This window comes from Carettochelys insculpta, chromosome 4, assembly GCF_033958435.1.
Source record: "Carettochelys insculpta isolate YL-2023 chromosome 4, ASM3395843v1, whole genome shotgun sequence".
Taxonomy (NCBI): domain Eukaryota; kingdom Metazoa; phylum Chordata; order Testudines; family Carettochelyidae; genus Carettochelys; species Carettochelys insculpta.
The window spans coordinates 96,392,263-96,406,142 of NC_134140.1; the positions used below are offsets into that span (position 1 = coordinate 96,392,263).

The 13,880-nt window shown below is 48.9% G+C and overlaps 1 long non-coding RNA gene across 1 annotated transcript; it reads right to left on the minus strand.

The window, feature by feature from the left end:
• Positions 1-3,879: 3,879 nt before the first annotated feature.
• Positions 3,880-11,268, minus strand: LOC142012663 (uncharacterized). Its single transcript, XR_012645419.1, has 3 exons — positions 11,158-11,268; positions 4,737-4,781; positions 3,880-4,423 (listed from the first exon to the last, which is right to left on the minus strand). It is a non-coding gene; the product is annotated as an uncharacterized LOC142012663 (long non-coding RNA).
• Between the last annotated feature and the right edge of the window lie 2,612 nt (positions 11,269-13,880).

A 13,880-nucleotide genomic window follows, 5' to 3' on the forward strand; every position in this document is an offset into this window, starting at 1 on the left:
AAAGGAAGAGAGAAGGGAATCTCAGAATAATTCCAGGTGAATGCCCTATCCATCAGCCTCTCTGGTACTATTTCTCCCCAAGAACTCTGCACAGTGGATTTCCACGCTGTTATAAATAGGGCATACCATCAATACTGCAAATACCATTGTACATCAAAATGAATTTAGTTGTTTAAGGCTATCAGGAAATTTTGCAATATACAGACATCAGGAGAAGGGATGGTGGTTAGGACAGAAATTGGCTTGGCAAAGTCTTCCTCCCTTCTCCTTCCCCACAATACACCACCACTCTTTCAAGGCTGAAGAGGCAGACTGTAGTGAGATTCAATGGCTTCTCTGACCTCAGGAACCACCCGTGTTTAGCACAATCATGGAGTTCCTTCTAGGGCTCCATTTTGTTAATCTCAAATCAGAAATGTTATTTTTTAACTCCGCTTCCGTGCCACGTGAAGGACATAATGACCAAATGGCATATTTAACTTACAGCCTACACTGCTAATAGATACCACTTCGGTAGGTTTGTTTCACTGGAGTGCAGGTACTGAAGAATTTATTCACAGTGAAAAGCTTTATTATTTGATTTTATTCATGAAGCCACCAAAGAAATTATTTTTAGCCTTTGAAGTGTGCTCCCCCCCCACAACCCCGGTAATTATCAAGGAGCTGACTGATTGCTTATGATTGATGACTGAAGGGGAGACAGTTCAGCAGGTATTAATAGTTTGGTTAACTTAATAGGCACAGAGGAGGGAAGTGGCCCATCATTCAAACTAGATCTGTTACTGTTGTCCGTAAACGATTCTATATGGCTGCAAAACTTTTCTGTGGATTTTTATTGTAAACTGAGAATAGAAGATTCTGTGGAGTGTTCTTAGAAGGATTTTTATGATTATTTCTGATTTTTGCTCATGGAAATTGTTGTTTATTTAAACTTGCAAATGCACAAAAGTACAGCCAAGTGAAAAAGAGTTTCTAGTAGAATAATTAAACACTATCAGTTAAGTTCAATAACAGATTTTTCCAAAGTGTTATATAAAGACATTTTAATCACCTAATAATTACAAAGAAGAGAAATTCACTACAAAAAATAAAGGCTGAAATCTTATGAAGGCTTAATAATTCAACAGGAAGTCACCTTGACAGCATGATGACGTAACTTCAGACACAAGAAATGCAGGTAGCTATTTTAATGTAAGCAACAGTTTTGAAAACCTTTTGCCTTTTTCATGAACATAAATGCAGGGCTGTATTTCTGGTGTCTTCATCATTATGCTGGACCATCTACAGAGAGCCTTCCTAAATATTTTTACACTCTTCTAATATGAAATCACCTTTATAACAGTTATTCAATGAGAGGTACTGGGTTTACCATTTTAACCCCACATCCTGAAAAGCAGCTCTGAGTAGACTGCCCTTTGTGGCCACTTGGAGCCTAACTAAAGTCAATGGGAGATGCCAAATAAACAGCTTCTGGTTGCATCTGGTGTCAGTGATGACCCTGAAATGACTTATCGTTTTATATTGCAGATGATTGTCAATAACACCCGCTCAAGCTGTTTATCTCTGTACACTGCTCAACCCTCTATTTCCAGCCCCTTTCAGAATGACAAAATGTCTAAGTATTACCCAGTATTGTGAACAATCAACCCATCTTGTGCGACCTTGTGCTAAACCCTTTCCTGGGTTTTCACTGCCTCTCTCTAGCTCTGACATCAAGGACCAAGTCTCAGTGAGTCCTGTAGCCTCCACCTGCACCACCCTTGACTAGGTTTTCTACTACTTATGAGGCTCTGGCATCTGTTGAACTATCACCTGATCCCATTTTAGTTACACTCCGTCAAGTTGCCACATGACTAACTACAAGGTAGTAAAGGGAATGGGACTGAGCATTTAAAACTCTCATTAGCTACGTCTACACTGCGATACTATGTCAAAATAGCTTATTTCAACGTAGCGAAATCGAAATACACCATTTTGATGTGTAGCAGCCATACATCCTCCATGCCTGGTGCCGTCAATGTCCAACGTCAATGTAGGAAAGCGCTATATCAAAATGGGCCCCGCAGGGGCGCGTCTACACACAAAAGTAGCTCCGATTGAAAAAATGGGACTAGGAAAGCCTGCCGACAGGGTCACAGGGCGCTCTAGTCCTTCTGGGGCAACAGCAAGCTGCTCCCTTAAAGGGCCCCTCCCAGACGCACTCGGCCTGCACAGCATGAGATCCACAGAGCCAACAACCTGTTGCAGACCCCGTGCACGCAGCATGGACCTCCAGCTGCAGCAGCAGCTGCCGCTGCCAGAACCCCTCAGGGCTGTATCTGAGGAAGGGGCTGCCCTGCTTGGCACCGCAGAGAAGGCTGCCCAGCACCTCCTGGAAGACAAGCTCTCATTCTCGGGGGATGACGAAGCTGCCCCAGACCATCATGGGGCCCTCCTGCCACCCCCCCTGCCGGGCATGCCACCGGCTATGGAGGTACCCCACCAGCACAGAATTGTGTGAGCGCCTCGTCCTCGAGGAGTGGGATGACAACTAGCGGCTCCGGAATATCCGGATTAGCTGGCAGACATTCCTTGACCTCTGCCAGTGGCTCACCCCTGCTCTGTGGCACCAGGACACCCCTATGCAGCGTGCCCTCACCGTCGAGAAACAGGTCAACATTGCTGTCTGGAAGCTGGCCACTCCAAACAGCTACCGACCCATACGACAGCAGTTCGGTGTGGGCAAGGCCACCATTGGGGCTGTCATCATGGAGGAAAAGAGGCCTGGGAGGGGACCCTGGGAGGTGGGGGGGTTCTGGGGGAGGGGAGAGCCCAGGGTGTGTGGGGGACCCTGGGTAGGGGAGAGCACAGGGGGCGGGGGCCAGGCACATCCTGCATACCCCTCACGGGTGCTCATGTCCTCCCCCCGCAGGTGGTCTGTGCTCTGAAAGCTCTGCTGCTCCACAGGCTCGTGCACCTCAGGGGCCCGGATGTGGTCATTGTGGGGTTTGCCGGCACGGGGATCTCCAACTGCTTTGGGGCCCTGGACAGAACCCATATCCCCATCCGCACCCCAGAGCACAGTGGAGGATGCTTTGTGAACAGGAAAGGCTACCACTCAGTGGTCCTCCAGGCCATGGTGGACAGCTGGGGCCTCTTCCAGGACATGTGTGTTGGCTGGTCTGGCAGCACCCACGACACCCGTGTTTTTTAGGAACTCGGGCCTGTGCCACCACTTAGAGGTGGGGATCTACATCCCTCAGACAGAGATCCCTCTGGGGGACACCACCATGCCTCTCTGCCTCGTGGTGGATGCTGCTTACCCACTCCAGCCCTGGCTCATGTGCCCCTACACAGGCCACCTTGGTGCCAGCCAGGAGCGGTTCAACTCTCCCCTGAACCATGTGCACCAGCTGGTCGAGTGGACTTTCGGCCACCTCAAAGGCCACTGGAGGTGCCTCCTCACCCACCTGAATGTGGGGCTCTCAACATCCCCCAGGTTGTGGGCATGTGCTGCGCACTCCACAACCTGGTGGAGAGCAAGGGGGAGGCCTTTGTGCAGGGCTGGGCTGTGAAGGCTGGCACAGCCTACCCCCAGCCAGCTGCTGCTCCAAGTCACCAAGCTGACCACGAGGGGTGAGCACCGGCGGGGCCAGCCTGGTGGGCCACCCATCTCCCCCCGACCCACAACACACTACAGTGACCCCACACCCACACTACTGTGCCCTGAGAGCATACAACACACTTTTTTTTTGTGTTAAACAAACCAAACATTATTGAAACCCAAGAAAATGATGAATATTTTCAAACAGCAATGGGGAACTATGTACCTTGGAGGGGACAGCTACTAAAGCGGGGTGGGATGACAACTATTTACGGGGGGGAACTATGCACAAAGGGGGGGCCTGGGTGGCCCAGACCTTGGCTTCCTTCCCTCTACTGTCCAGCACCCCGCGTGGGGGGGGCATGACCCACGCCTGGGCCGAAAGCCCCATCAAGGCTGGATGGGGGCCGGGAGGACCAGCAGGTATGGCTGGGCCAGCTCCGGAGCCCCGCGGTCCTCCTCCTTGGCGGGCTCCAGGGCAGGTGGAGGGCGGCTGGGAAGGACAGCAGCTAGAGCAGTGGGGGGCAGCATCCACTCAGCAATCCACTTGAAGGTCCTCATGAAGGACTCCCAGGCCTCCTGGTGCCAGGCCAGCACTTGTTCCCGCAAATGAAGCCAGCACCTTCACTCACAGGCAGCACTCGGACACCTCCACCTGGTGCTGGAGGATGACAAGTAGCTGGAGGTCAGTGGCCACCTGCAGCTGGCTCCAGTGGTGGCAGGATCATCCTGGGGCCAGTCCCTGCTCCCTTCCCTGGCTGCTATGGCGCAAAGTCCTGGGCAGGCTGCCTGGCATGATGGACGTGGCACCCACACTGTCGTGGCCCTCAGATGGTGCAGCTGTGGAAAAGAGCGGGGAAAAGCGAAGACAGACATTAGTCTGGGCCCTGACCCCTGGCCCCCCACCCCTCCGCTGCTGGGTCCCCACCCCCTGCCCCCCAGGGTGATGATGGGTGTGGTGTCCCCCGGGATGGGACATGGCACTGTCCTGGGGGCCAGATGCTGGAGGGCTCTGGGGGCTGTGCCACTGCTGTCCTGGGGCCGTGGTCTGGTTGGGCCATGGTGGGCCAGGGTCAGCTGGGTGTGGGGGGCGGGGCTGATTGTGTCCCTTTCCCTGCCCCTTAACCTGGGGATGTGCACCCAGTGTACATACCTGACCGTCCGCTCCCATGGTTAGGGGACCCTGCTGGATGCCCTGCTGGAGATGCAGGAGGGGAGGTCGATGAGAAGCCCCCCATTACTGGAACCCTCCTCTTCCTCCTCCGCTGTCCCGGGGTGGGCTCCCCTGGGGTGCAGGGCTGGCCTCTGGCTCTGGGGCCTCCTGGGTCTCGTCAGACAAGGTGTCAAGGGTGGCCAGAGGGGAGGAGGTGTACTAAGGGCCCAGGATCTCCATGAGCTCCCTGTAAAAGGGGCAAGCAGTGGGGGTGGCCCCAGACCAGCTGGCTGTGTCCCAGGCCTGGGCGTAACCCTGCCACAGTTCCTTGACTTTACTCCTGACATGGTCAGGAGTGCAGACAGGGTGACCCTGGGTGACCAGGCCCTTGGCCAGCCAGGCAAACGTGATTGCATTCTGCCGCTTGCCCCCCATTACCTGGAGCACTTCCTGCTCACCCCAAAGTCCCAGAAGGTCCCAGCTCTTGGCATCCAACCAGGAGGGGCCCCGCCACCTCTTCCGCCCCTTTCTGGATGGCTGGGAGCCCTGGGTCCCCCTGGTGGGTGTGCCCTGGGGGCACTCAGGGGGCTGGCTGGCTGCCATGGGCACTGGGTGGGGGTATGGGGTGTCTGGAGGGCATGCAGGCTATGCACGTATCTGTGCTGCTGCCTGCACACTCTCAGCTTCCTGCCACAGGAAAATCCAGGGGCGTGGAGCTTTAAGGGCTGCTGCATGTGGTGACCATAGAGCACTACAGGGACTGGAAAGAGCATCTCTCAACCCCTCAGCTGATGGCTGCCATGGAGGACCCCTCTATCTCGACGTAGTGGGATGCGGATCGTCTGCACACGCCCTACTTCAACATTGGATGTCGAAGTAGGGTGCTATTCCCAGCTCCTGATGGGGATAGCGATTTTGACGTCTCACTGCCTTACGTCAATTTCAAGTTTGAAATAGCACATGGCGTGTGTAGACGCACCATGCACTATTTTGAAGTTGGGCCAGCTATTTCAAAATGGCCAGCTACTGTAGACACGGCTATTGTGGGGTGTTTCACCCCACCACAGACCGTTCACTTGACTGGATATACATAATTAGAATGGCAAACACTAGAAATACAAAAAGGTACAATCTTGAAATGGCTGTGGAATGGATGAGGTCACCTAGTAGGGCACTTCTAACTTTAATGCCTAAGATTCTATACTAAGTAGCTATGATATTTTTCAATTATTATATTTGAAGAGCAGTTACAATGACTTTCCCTGACACTCTGTAGTAATCAAATACTGTAATTAGATTACATATACAATAAAGGAGAAAAGAATATATAGACAATATACTATATCCTTCAACAATAGGATTTCCAAGGATGGAGTTAATGAAACAGTGTAATGCATTTAAAATATTTATTATGTTTTACTTTCGGCTGGCTTTCCAAATATATCATCACTCCTACATTAGCAGTATCCACCCTGTCATTCTGATGTTTTGTACCATGATATTACTGTGTCCCATTGATTAGCCATGTGCTGCAGAATTTACCATTTTTTTCCACAGATTTACTACTTATAAATAAAAGGAGTGATTCTATGAGCTTGTTTTCAAAATCAATTTTGTGACAGTCCTTTGGTTAAGCTATCTTGTTGCCTATTTTTTGAAATAAAATGTAAAATTCTACAGACTGTACATTTTGAAATGCAAAACTTGGATCTAATGTTATTGTATGTTAAAAATTGGAAATATTTTAGCAATAATATTTTATTTTTACAGCCTCTAGGTAATTAACTGTCCAATACTACCGCAAACCTGCACCAAATGCGCTCTGCAGCATTTTAGAAATATTGTGTCTTTTTAAGGACATGCTGGGGATAGCAATGTATGGTAGAAACAATCAAGAGTTTTACTCCCAGGAGGTACAATGAGTTATGTGTACACATCTTAAAAGAACAAGGTGAAGTCTTATTAAAAAGTGTCACAATGTCATCAGATGAAAGCGGTAATGGCATTAGATTTAAAGGGAGGTAATATACGAGCAATAAATTATGGGTAAACTGAACTGATAAAGAGTCTTAAAACTAATTCTCCACTATGAAGGTGAAAATGTTTCAGTGAGAGCTTTTTTCTTGATTTTATTTATCTTCAAAATGTTTAAATAAATCAGAAGTGTGTATTCATTTCATGCATTGGTTCTTGAAGCCTAGATTTCCAAGGCAAAGCAAATACAGGAAACTAGTGTGTTATCTCTTCCATCTGTTTTCTTTATGTTATTTTCAGGTCTTTTGATTTGTTGTGGAAGTAACAGCCCATGCATAACAAGCAGATCTTTTAAATGAATAGGAGAGTTGTTAGTTCAACCAGAAAAGTGGAAAATTGATTAACGATGCCTAGTCACCAACTTCAGATAGTCATCATTATCACCTCCAATGACTCCAGCAGGCCTGCTGTTAGATAGAGTCTTGGGAACATCTGTTTGTTTGGTCTGCCTATGATTTAGGGTTTAAGTTAATGACCTATTAAAGGACAAGATTTTAGATTTCAGCTGGTCTGTTTTTAGGAAACTATCCACCTACCTCCTTGGGTTAGTGGTCGGACTATGACTTGAAGCATGAGGGGTTATACCTTAATTAGTTTTATCCTAAGTAATTTAACTGGATGTTTTCATCATTCATTAAAAATAGCTCATACTTTCAAAAAAATCCTAATAAGCTCTTTGCCTCAAAGATATAATGTGCTAATAATTTCCATAAGCCAATTTTGTATTGGGCAGAAATATTTTTTGCTTCCTTTTAATTTCTATCCTTTCCCTACTCCCACAAAATTGATCCTCTGTCCCTATACACTGAAATAAACAAAAACAAACAAACAAAAACATGACATCATGTCTCAGAGCTGAGGTTATTTGACTTGGATTCACCAGGCTTTGGTTGAATGGTTAAATATGGAAATTCACTTAAATCAAGTTCACAGTGGAGCCCAAGATCTGAGGCCCTCCTTCTTGAAGATGTTCACAGCCCAAACCCAAAAATATATGCTACAATTTTTTATTCTCCACAACCCAAGTCTTGTGAACCCCAGTCAACTGACCTGAGTCAGACATGGCCATGATGAGGTCTTTTACTGAAGTGTAGGCTAAATCCTTAAGCACCCACGAATACCAGAACTCGTGCCCTCTAGAAATCCACTTTTTGTTACCAAATATGACAAAAATTCCATCTACTGTCTCCACACAACCCTCTCCCCTCTCCCCCCGCTACTTCCTACAGTCAACTGATCATGTTGCCTGGAAATATTTCCATTGTCTCTCCCCATGATTTCCCCAAACTAATTCATCCTAGTTCATCCTCCACCTTCCCACAGCTGCCCAAACCAATTGGTCTTCAGTAATCTGACAGATGATCAACTTTTGAGTCTCTATTCTCCTCATCAAACTCTAACTGAGCATCCTTCTTTTCTGCCAGAATCAATTGTTCCTCCATCCTTGTGTCCAGGCATTTTTCTCTGTTTCCCTTCCCAACATCCTCCAGCCCATTAATCCAAAGCACATTAACACCTAGTCCCCAGCCAACCGATCTCTATTTCATTTTCCTGCAGGTTAACTTTTGCTTCCCAGCTTAGCAGTTTCCCCAGTCATTTCCCAGCCTAATCTTCTTCTCAGCTAAGTTATCCCTTGGACTCTTCCTTGTCCTCTTAGACTACCCTTTCTGTAATAATTAGATTTGAAAAGTAGAGCAGAACTCAATGCTAAGGAATAGAGTAAGGAAAAGAAGGAACTGGTGAGCCTCCTGAGGGCTGAGGACACCTCTCCCACAATAACCACCCTCAACGTGGCTGAGGAACTTCCCCTCCAGACCCCCACTCCTGGAGCCAGAGCCACAACAGGAGGCTGCCCATGACCCAGAGGAGATGGAGACAGAGAGTGACACCATTTCAGAGGCCTGCTAGCAATCGCCCTGGACTCAGGCCCCTTCTCCAGCCAGGCCAGTTCCACAGCATCCCCAGACCTGTTTGAGGGACCCTCTGTGAAGTTCCCCATGCATCACACATCCCAGGGGTTGGGCCAAGCCCTCGTCATGTCTGGAAATGGGTCAGCCACACAGACACACCACCAAGGACTGGATCCTGGCACACAGGCACACCTCAGGTGGGTGACAGCACCCACTAATGCAGACAATGCTGTGTGGGGGCCCAGGGAGGGCCAGGCAGCTCCCGGCTCACCTGCCACCCATGGAGGGACCCCTCCTTGGCTGGACACCGCCCCCCAGTCACAAGCCTATCAAACAGCAGCAGTCAGCTCAGTTTCCAAGGCACCAGGGAGCCCCAGTGTGGTAGAGCCCACCATGCAAGGCACTCATGCCAGTGTTCCCCAGACATCCCTGTCCCTTGGCCCAGGGGGTGGTGGCTGTTGCTCACGATAGGTGGGAGCATGGCCTTGGGGGCTGTGTTGCATGAATGACTCAACATCTGTCCTCTTTATCTTCCTTACAGTTGCACCATCTGAGGGCTTGCACAAACCCACTACCCCACCAGGGCCAGCCAGCCCCAGCCAAGAGACAGAGCTGAACATGAGAGGACCAGCATCAGGATGGGCCAGCACCCCACTGTTGTGAGGGCAGGCCTGTGGCTACAGGGACCCTCACCAGCAGGATGACAACCTCCAGAGGGCCCACAACACCACTCTGTGGAGGCTCACTGACCTCCTGGAATGGTGGCTGAAGGAAGACGAAGATTGGCAGACAAGGATCTGGGACCAACTGACGTCCCACTTAGATGCCATCACTGGTGTCCAGCAGGACCAGTTGGCCCAGCTGCCTGCGGCTGCTGACCCTGTTCCCCCTTCCATCATTGCCCACCCCCACGACTGTCCCACTGCACCTGCCCCTACAGCCCTTGCTGACCATCCCCCAAGTGGTGTTGGACTTGGCATGGTGGGTGATAGCCACCCCACTGCCCCCCAGACCCTTCCCATTTGCCCTGCAGATTCTAATCCCACTTCAGCTCCCCACATCCATATCTCCCCATGCTCCTGGCCCAACCCAGCCTAGACAGGGACCCCAAACCCATGGCAGGAGAGAATCCTGAAGCTGACACTGCTCGGGGTTGCAGCCCCCAACTTCATCCCTGGATTAACGTCCCCCAACCCCTGCTCCAAACACCCTCATTTAAGTTCAGATGCCTCCCACCCCCATCCCAAGACCCCACCCCTTTGTATATAGTTAAATTGTATTGCATAGTGTAAATAGTTTGTTATCACAAAGTTTACTTTAAACACATTCATCTCTGTTAAAGTTAAACAAGTTTTTGTTCTCCACCCACCTCTCATCTGTGTTTATTGGGGAGGGAGCTAAGGGATAGATTGAGGTGGGGACAGGGCAAACCTGCAGACCTTGGGGCTCCTGCTAGAGGTGCACTGGGAGGGTCCTCGGGAGAAGCTATCCCTCAGGACCTTGTGGATCAGCAGCCCAGACCTGCACCTGGCTATTTGTAGCCATGGCCAGCGACCACCCCTCCACTCCAGGAGGAAGGCCCCTCCTTATGCCTCCACTATGTTCTGAAGGGCACAACCCGCTCCCACAATTTAGGAGACATTGAGCTCCTCCACATCCAGCTGGGTCAAGAAGCACCTAAAGTGTGCCTTCAGGCAGCCAAAGGCACAGTTGACCTGGTTCTGTGCCCAGTTCCGCTGGGCATTAAACAATTCCTAGCTTGGGTACAAATAGCTGGTGTAGGGCCTCATGAGCCAGGGCATGATGGGGTAGGTGGTATAGCCCACCATGCACAATGGCATGTGCACATCCCCAGTGCCAGCTCCCAAGAGGGGGACATAGGTGACTGCCTCCATCCTTCAACACAGAACAAAGTTGCAAAACACCTATGCATCTTGTGCCCAGCCCAAACACGCAATTTACACATCAGGAAACTGTCCCTGGTGGGTTGACCATGGTCTGCAGCACCATGAAGCGATACCCCTTGCAGTTTATGTACTGTACTGTGCTGTGGTCGAGGACACAGATGGGGATGTGGGTCCCATCAATGGCTCCAAAGCAGATGAGGCACCCCAGGGCCGTGAATCCAGCCATGACCAAGTCTATGACTGTGAGATGGATGATCCTCTCAAACAGGAATGTGTTGATGGCCCTCATGACCAGCAAGGGGAGGGGACTGAACACATGAGAGACTGAGGAAGGGACTCCCCTGCCATCTCCCATTCCCCTTCCCCCTGAGCCCTCCATGCAGCCCCCCCACTGCAAGGCCACCTCCACCCCTAGGCAGCAGGGCTGCATGAGGGTAGGACTGCAGTTTCCTGGGGATTCCCCCTGCCCCAACCCACCCCTTCACCTCCAACCCTACTCCCTGAGGGGCACCCTTGAGTAGGTCACCCCCCCACCCCCAAGGTAGTGCCTGCAGCTTAAGAGTGCCTTACCTGCATGAGGTCGGCCCCAGTGGTGGACTTCCCCCTGCTGAACTGGTTCCCCATGGAGCGGTCAGCTCGCTTCTCCATGGGATGTTGGACCACAGCTGGGTGTCATCCCTCTGGAGGGCAGGGAGAGGGAGTCTCAGAACTCTAGGAAGCTGTCTTTCTGCATGTGGAAATTCTGGAGCCACTGCTGGTCATCCCACTGCCACATGACCATCCGGTCCCGCCAGTCAGAACTGGTGGTGTTCCTCCACTGGTTACCTGAGGGCGTGGGCACAGATGGGTCTGTACAGCAGCCCAGCATAGTCCTCAATACTGGTGTCAGGCTCATCCCCCAGAGAAGGTGGAGGACAGCTGTGATCAGGGTGAGCAGCAGCACAAGCAGCTGTGAGTGGGTCCAGTGCAAGCCTGAGGGCTGTTCTGGCACTATGGCTATATGGAAAGTGCAAAGTCTGTCACCGAAAGCATCTGAGCCAAACAGTAGCTAAGCTGTCCCTCAACAAGATAGGTAAGCCTCTGCATGGGCAGGGAACCTGGGTCGGGGAATCCCTTTAAGGGCACACCTGGCTGGGGCTCCTGGAAGGGTTTGCCATCCAAGCAGCTCTGTGTGATGGAGTTCCAGGGGCTGTTCTGTCAAAAAAGCAGCCAGGGAGTCTGGCCAATCTGTTGACAGAGTGGATCACTTTTTCAATTTGCTTTCATGTGTGGACGTGATCTGTTGACAGAAGTTTTGTCAGAAGATCTCTGTCAACAGATCACTCTAGTGTAGATGTAGCCTATGACTCTTACATAGGCCTGAAGAACAAGTGTCACAACAATGTTTGAGATCAACACAAAGGAAACAAATTAATCTCTAATTTTTTACCAGGGCTTCTTTCTGCTGGAATACACCAGTACAACATTCCACCACCCTTTTTTCTACTATTTTAGCACCACGGGTCACCTCTAGCCACTGGGAGCCTCCACCCATGGCTCGCATGCCATGTGATGCCCTCCAGGTGAAGAGTGCCTCTGGCCATGGCTCATGCACTGCAGGGGTGCCTCGGGTTCTCCCAGCTGGGGCTGCCAGTGAGGTCCCACCCATAGCTGGCTGTTAGCTGGTCCCCCTTCCCACACCGGGGGGTGAGTATCGCCATGTTTTTTTTCAAATTAATAAAAGCAAAGCACTGGCTATTACTATACCTACAATTATATATACTTGACTACCAAACATCTCCACATACCTCAAATGTAAATAGTGCTTATCCCTCTTACAGGCTTTACTGGTGATATTTTTTAAGCTGGGAAGTCTGCAGTTTAACTAAAAAATGTAACAGCATTATCTTTTTAATTACAAAGGTTTTGTTTTGCCCTTAGGACACATGAGCAAATGAGAATCATGTTTAACAAATAAAGGGTATAATTTACCTTAGTTAATTTAAGGAAATCTTGAAAGGCCTAATGTTCCATATCACCAGCAGGTAAATCACTTTGAGCCATATTAATATATTCTGCATCAACAAAGCTCACTGCATAATGAAAGAATGGATTAACTGAGGTACACTTAAAACCTTCCTTTGGTGCAAATTATTAGCCGCTATGGGTGATTCTTGCTGAGCTCAGTGTGATTCCATATGATCTTATCTGGCCATTGCAGATCTAATAATTTACTGTTCTTTAATTCTCCATTTAGTCACTATTGGGTATTATCTGTGTGTTAGTAAGATTCAATTTTATCTGAATTGCTTAGAAAATCTTTTTATTGATTTCTAAATGGTCTAAAACACAAGTTATGCTTTAGAACCACAAATCTGAGAGTTTTCATTTCCTCTCCCCAGCATATCAAATGTGGTTTAGAAATAGCCATGATAAGATCCAATTCTCCTTAAACATAAGGGGACAGTTAAAATACTGTTTCCCAAGCCACAGGGTGACTAATAAGATGTATATTGTCATTGCTATCAGGATTATATTAAACAGACCAGTCAGCAATGCTGATCATTATGCCCATTGATGACGTTTACTTAATTCCAGGCTGAAAGTTCAACCTTAAAACCTCTCCTTTCCTGTAGACTGCAGTGAAACTGACCTTCAAGGAAATGGTTCGTTTGTTTTTAAGAGAAGGAATTCACTTATTCACAGTCCAGAATAAGTAAAGCCTTCTTGTCCACCCATAGTTGCAAACTCTCTCCTTAAATCATCTCTTCAGAAGAGAGGCTACCTGTGATAGCGTCTGGACCTCTGTCCATAACTTATCGTTCTTTGGGAAGGTGTCGGCGGATGGGGTTAAGAAAGGTTTGGAATGGGGAAAATGTGGTAAATGAGCTAGACTATTAAATAATTATAATCTCTTCACTGGCCTATATCCTGCATCTTGAGTTTTGCATCTGTTCCTGTAACCCTATTTTATGTATATGGAGCCTGATAAAACCGGTTAAGATAAATGGGGTTCAGTAGAAAACTCTCTAGATAGTAGGGGGGTGATAACAAGCTCCCCAGAAAGGTCACCATGGGGATTATTTTCATGAAGAGTGGGATGTAAGCTTTTCACTTTTCTTTTTTTCTCTCTCTGTAATCAGTGAAGAATGCCTTATCTAGTTTATTTCTGAGAAGAATCAATTTAGATGTATTAGTCAAACCATGAAGTTTGTTTTAATTCTGTCTTCTCTATCTTTAATAATTTTTATTAGGCTTAGCATTTATCAATAATTTCTTGCACACATCCCCAAACAGAAGACAATTCTATATGT